General features: G+C 36.5%; 1 pseudogene; it reads left to right on the forward strand.

Annotated features, from left to right (window-relative positions):
- Positions 1–6,230, forward strand: part of LOC132170972 (probable CoA ligase CCL6) — a 19,094-nt pseudogene extending 12,864 nt beyond the window's left edge.
- Positions 6,231–6,652: the final 422 nt, after the last annotated feature.

Raw genomic sequence — 6,652 nt, forward strand, 5'->3', positions numbered from 1 at the left:
AATAAAATAAAAACAACATGCTCTAGGATATTAAAAAATAAGCAAAATAATCAATCCTAGGCATGTTATTGACTCACCTAACTTTAGGTGAGATCACTACCACTCCCCCTCAATGGGTGAATGGTATCATCCTTCCTAACCCACACTTGAGAAATCTTAGGTCTAGACTTATGACTTTGCTCAAACTTATCTAGCCTAGATAGCACTTCTCTCATCATTATGACCAAATCCTCACTTTCTTTCCTATAATAGGAATTTTCACTTTTATGCTTATGGGATTTCAAATCAAAACAATTTGGTCGAATATGACCAACCTTTCCACAATGATGACAAGTGGGCACAAACCTTTTAGAAGGTAATTTTCTACGAGGATGCATGGCTCTAGGCTTAGGATAAGATGCATGATGCTCAACATAAATTTTCTTACCTTTCTTACCATGGAGAGTCGGAGCAGCTGCATGATTTTCTTTCTTAGGAGCAGCTTTGAATTTCCAACAGTTTGGTCTAATGTGACCAACAATCCCACAATGATGGCATGTAGGAACAAATTTACCTTGAGTTTGTTTAACTAAAGGAGTCTTAGAAAAATTAACCTTGGTTTCTTTAACATTCACAGGCTCAGCATTCAAGGACTCATTAGAAGCATGTGAAGTAGATGCACCAGCATTATCAACAACCATACTAGGCTTGTTAGGAACAAATTCTTCAGTACAAAGAAAACTTTTCAAATTATCACTAGAGAAATTTCGTGAGAGTTCCTTAGAAACATTCAATTCATTCTCAAATGATAAAGACCTTTCAACAAGCACAGAAATCTCAGATTTCAAAGAATCAATCAAGATATGTGATTTAGACAAATCATTCGCCAAAGATTCTTTATCAGATTTCAAAGAGTCAATTAGGACATGTGATTCAGACAATTCATTAGCCAATGACTCTTTATCATTCATAGCATCTTTAAGTTTACTGGAAACCTTGTTATAGGCTTTGAACACTACTTTAAAATCATTAAACAACTCTTGAACATCAATCTCATCATCAGACTTAATGAAACTAAACTGAGAGGTATTCATGGCAAAAGGAAGTCAATGATCTACACTCAGGAGTTTAATCCTTCACGAAGTGAACCCGCTCTGATACCAATTGAAAAACGCTATGCCGACTCCAAAAACTTGTTTATCACAATTTATGCGGAATTAATATAATGAAGCAATAAACAATTCAATCACCCAAAATATATAAAGCAATAAAGAGGCAGACACAGATATTTTGGTGACGAAGAGGAAACCTTTTAGAAACCGATCTAAAAGTAAAACCTCTCCGGGGCAGCCAAACCCAGGAATCACTATCAAAAGATTATCCAGAGATTACAGACACTAGGAACACTTACAACCCTTTGCAAGACCTTGGCTCTGTAAGATCGACAAGCCTACAACTCATCTCATTGATCACAATCTTTTTCAACGTGATTCTCCTTTACCGGACCCTTCCGATAGACTTCTCAACCGTAGATTTATCAATGGAATAACTAAAACTCTAAGAGATTCAATTTAACGCTCACCACATATGATCTCTCTTAGCACAGCCTCTGACGAACTCTCTGGGGGTTAAAATTCGTGCTTCTCTCTTTTATAATGATGTATATATACCCCCGACAAAACCCTAGACCTAACCCACTTAAAATCATGTTTTTGGGCCTAAAACTTACGGGGTGTCCGGACATGTTAATGGGCGGTCCGGACACGGCTTCGCGGAGCAAGATTTTAGTTTCTGGAAATGAGGTCCGGACCCGGGGAATTGAGGTCCGGACCCGGCCTGTCCAGTCTTGATCAACAGCTCCGATCTATGGGCGTTTGTGGTCCGATTGAGCTGAAATTTTGCAGGGACGTTCATAACACATGAATCTACATTATGAACGGTGGAGATTGGATTCTGAGCATTCTATATCAGTGTTTGAGCCGTGAACAGTAGCATCTGCATTTTGGAACTGAATTAAGCCAACACAAGAACTAACATGGGATTGTGAATTCTACAAACGTTCAACGAGTATTCAATTCAAGTGCTTAAACAACAATGGCCAGAGGTTAGTATTTCTTTTATGTTTATATAATTTTCTCCCAAATTTCTTACAGAGGCAACTTAGATTTCTCTGAATAATTACTTAGGCTTCTACAACTTTTTTTTTTCGTCACTCACGTGTGGTAACTCCTTGGTGCAGGTTCTGTCATGCCTCCCAAGCTGTTCTACCAATTTAAAAAGTAGGTCAAACTGCTATCTTCTGTCTGATAGTTGAAAAACAATATGAGATTTCTGGGGCCAGGAACTAATTATGTATATTATTTTCTCAGCTATTATCAGCTTTTCTAAAATTTCGAGTGCACAAAAGCAAGAAGCTGAAGAATTGGGAGTGTGTTGCTTTTCTTGGGAAGAGTTTTCTCGGTAGGATTTCAATCCACATTGTTTTTCTCTATATACAATGCTTATTCTTGTCTACATTAATTTTGATTTCTCCATCAGTTTGATGTTGTCCACCTAATTTCAGGGAAGTTTGAATTACAAATTGCCTCCAAAACAGAAGACTGACATCTGCACAATAATGTATACAAGTGGAACAACAGGAGAACCAAAAGGTGTTATTCTTACAAATTAATGGGGCTATAATGGCAGCACAAGTATTGGCGATCGACCGCATACTTTTGCTTACAGATAAAGTGGTAAACAACCAAAACACACATTATGTTTTCTTGAGGCTAAATGATTCTGTACCTTTTCTGTTTTCTATATTTCTTTGAGTTTCAAACTTGCTGCATGTCAAAAGTTACAGAAAATATATCATGCCCACTAATAGATTCTGTGACTCTAATTTGGTGATATTCTTTTGTGTCAATAATCATCACCAGATTCTTATCTCCATTAGATTAGGTCTGATTCAAAAAGCCTGGTCAATAGATGTTAATCTATGATTTGCATATTACTGCCCATGATGATTTTCTCTCCAAAAGCAAATAAAATTGCATAGAACACACACTTCAATGTAAGTTGTTCGACGATTTGTTTCCCCGAAAGCCTGGAATGATGTTGATCACATCAAGACAAATGTAAAATGCCTGTTCAGAATGAACTTCAGAAGTAGGTTATGTTTGCAAATTGCAATCATGTGGGTGTAGTCCAATTTGATGAATAATATCAGCGATGTCTCTGGTTCAGGCTGGTTTTCTTCTTGCCATTGTCAATACCTCGTCTAATGTTTTACAAGTATATTGTATATTGAATGAAATTCTGTTCATGGTTTAATACTCTTGTGGATCTAAAAAGGGATATCCTACCAAATACCTAAGTTGTCAGTAATAGTTCCTCTCTTAGGGGGATCATCATCTCTTTTGAAAGATGCGAGTTTAGTTTTCTCAAGATTCTTTTAATTAGATGGATGTAAACATTCTGGATGTGCATGAAATTTAATGGAAGTTACTTTATGATATTGACATGGAATCTTCTCTATTACAGGCTACAGAAGAAGATTCATTCTTCGCATTCCTTCCCTTTGCCCATATATATGATCAGATAATGGAGACCTATTTCATCTACAAGGGTTCCTCCATAGGATTTTGGCGAGGCATAAGATTAAGATTCATTCTTGCAATGACTTCTTTCTTCATCTTTTTATTTGAATGTATATATATTTTTGATTCACAGATTTTGAACTTGTCCAATGTGGGTTTTCTTGATTTAAACTTGCAGGATATCAGGTTTCTGATGGAGGACATCCAGGAACTGAAGCCAACTGCATTTTGTGGGGTTCCAAGAGTTTATGATCGTATATACGCTGGTATAATTATTTCTGTACTTTATATTTAATAATAAGATCGATGATGTATATTTATTTTTGTCATTCTAAACATTGGCTTTATATCTTTTGCATAAAGGCATAAATAGTAAAATATCATCTGGAGGTGCATTGCCGAAGACATTGTTCCAATATGCTTATACCTAGTACGTTTACCTATAAACACTATGTTCCTTTGCTTTGCTTCCCTACTGCCTGGGCTTGGCTAATAAAGAATATACTGACAGCAAGTTGGGAAATCTGGAGAAGGGTCTCCCACAAGACAAAGCAGCTCCTCTCATGGACAGGCTTATCTTTGATAAGGTCCGTCATTATAATATCCTTCCCCATTTTTTTATTCTCAAAAATATGGTTTGCATGATAATAATGTGTTAATCATTATAGATTAAACAAGGATTAGGGGGGAGAATCCGTATGTTGTTATCAGGTGCTGCACCTTTGTCTAGGCATGTGGAGGAGTTTTTGAGGGTTGTCACTTGCTCTACTTTATCACAAGGATATGGTAAGTTGGACCAACTGTTTTGCTTATTAGTAGGTGTGTGGAAGATCGAAGCACCAATTATGATAATTATTTTCCAAAAAATTGTATGTTGTAATAATAATTTTCCATTGTTTTCTGGACATCTTTCTTTCTATCCACTTATACTACTTGTTCTTCACAGGTCTCACTGAAAGTATAGGTGGGTGTCTTACATCCATAGGCAATGTATATAGTATGGTGGGAACTGTTGGAGTCCCCATGACAACCATTGAAGTCAGGCTTGAGTCAGTCCCAGAATGGGATATGATGCCCTTTCTAGCGTGCCACGTGGAGAGATTTGCCTGAGGGGAAATATCTTGTTCTCTGGCTACCACAAACGACAAGATCTAACTGAAGATGTCCTCGTTGATGGTTGGTTTCACACAGGTAAATCTTGGAAGTACTATGCAGTGACAGAACAGGGAGAATATATATATATATAACTACATGGGTTGTATTTGGAACCTATCAATAATTTGTTTACCTGCTGTAAGACATAAAAAACTTCATCCCCAGTTTGAATATGAATCTTAATGGGCATCATTTTGACAAAACTGCAGGTGACATTATTGGAGAATGGCAGCCCAATGGAGCAATGAAAATCATTGATAGAACAAAGAATATATTTAAGCTTTCTCAAGGTGAATATGTTGCTGTAGAGAACATTGAAAGTACATACTTGCGATGCCCTCTTATAACATCGGTAGGTTGCTTGTGTCCACAAATGTTCTCTTTATGCCTAAGAATCGATAAGTCCTGTTAGTGAGTTGTTAACACAATTTTTTTCAAGTTCTCTAATCTTGGAAGTGCAATTTTCTTTCTTCTGTGGCACAGATTTGGGTCTATGGGAACAGTTTTGAGTCATTTCTTGTACCTGTGGTTTTCCCAGACCAAAAAGCAGTAGAGGATTGGGCAGTAAACCATAATATGAGTGGTGATTTTAATTCATTGTGCAGAAACCTGAAGGCAAGGAAATACATTTTAGATGAGCTTAATAGCACTGGTCGCAAACACCAAGTATGTATATCTGTCTCGATTGGCTGTTTCTAATTTCATGCAGAGATATGTCTTCTCATCTAACTGAAACACATTCCGACAGCTTCGAGGTTTTGAGATTTTAAAAGCAGTGCATTTGGAACCAAATCCATTTGGCATGGAGAGGGATTATATCTGATAACTCCAACATTCAAATTGAAGAGACAACAATTGCTCAAGTACTACAAGGTATGCCTTGTGCTCTCTCTGTCTATGAAAGGTCTACCTACCTACCTGCCTGCCAAGTTATTAACTATGACTTGCTATTGGACCCAAGCTATGTCTTTCCCATCTTTCCCTATCAGAAGTGGGAAATTAAAATCCCATCTTTTCAAATAAGTAAAAGCTTGTATAAATTGATCAATTCATAGGTTGGTTAATGTTTTGTGATTTTCTATGGAAAATATGAAGGATTAAACAAAATGGTCCCATGGCATTTTACTATTACTTGAACCTAAACCTGAATTTTAAAGCATAGAGTCCAAAAGGTATGACGTGCGTTATTTAGGATTATATTTCAAGCTAAGTAGCCAACCTCCGGGTTTGGTTTGGGTTCAATTCTAGTTAGAACTAAATCCGTTGGGTTGGGACATGCATCCCTTGTGTCCCATAACAGGACACAAGTCTCACTCGGGTCCAATTTCAACTGAAATAGGACCCAAGTCGAATCCGCATTCCTCTTTCTCTTATTATTCTGTGTATTCTTTCTATTGATCTACCATGAAAGTCAGAGTGTTGGCCTATGCGTAATCAATATTATGTTTTTGCCGATGTCATCTGCAGGACACTGTTGATCAATTGTACAGTGAAGGCAAGGGAATAAGGGCGTGACAGTAGGATTGGAAGCTACAAGTTAAGTACAAACTGTAATTCAGATATTACCAACTGTTATAGTTTCCCATAAGTTTGTTTATTTTTCTTTCTTGTCTAACAACTCTAGTACAAGAAAAGCACCTATATATTTTACCCACAATGGCTGGGTATGCCGATCATTGTCCATGTTTCTTTATAAATTATAAATAAAAAATTGTTTGAGATTTTCTATTTTGAGGAATCTTGGTGCTACTGTTATTCTGTGAGGTCATAAACTGGTTCCGAATCGAGAGAAGAAAAAAGAAAATTTGAGAAACTTTTGTTTTATTTATTAAAACAATTAAATATATTACAAATAAAACCCCTATATTTTAATTGTCTCACATTGATATATAAACAGAAACCAAGAGAAAATAAAAAGAAAATTAAATAAAGAGACA

The sequence above is a fragment of the Corylus avellana genome, chromosome ca1 (assembly GCF_901000735.1).
Source record: "Corylus avellana chromosome ca1, CavTom2PMs-1.0".
In the NCBI taxonomy this organism is placed as follows: domain Eukaryota; kingdom Viridiplantae; phylum Streptophyta; class Magnoliopsida; order Fagales; family Betulaceae; genus Corylus; species Corylus avellana.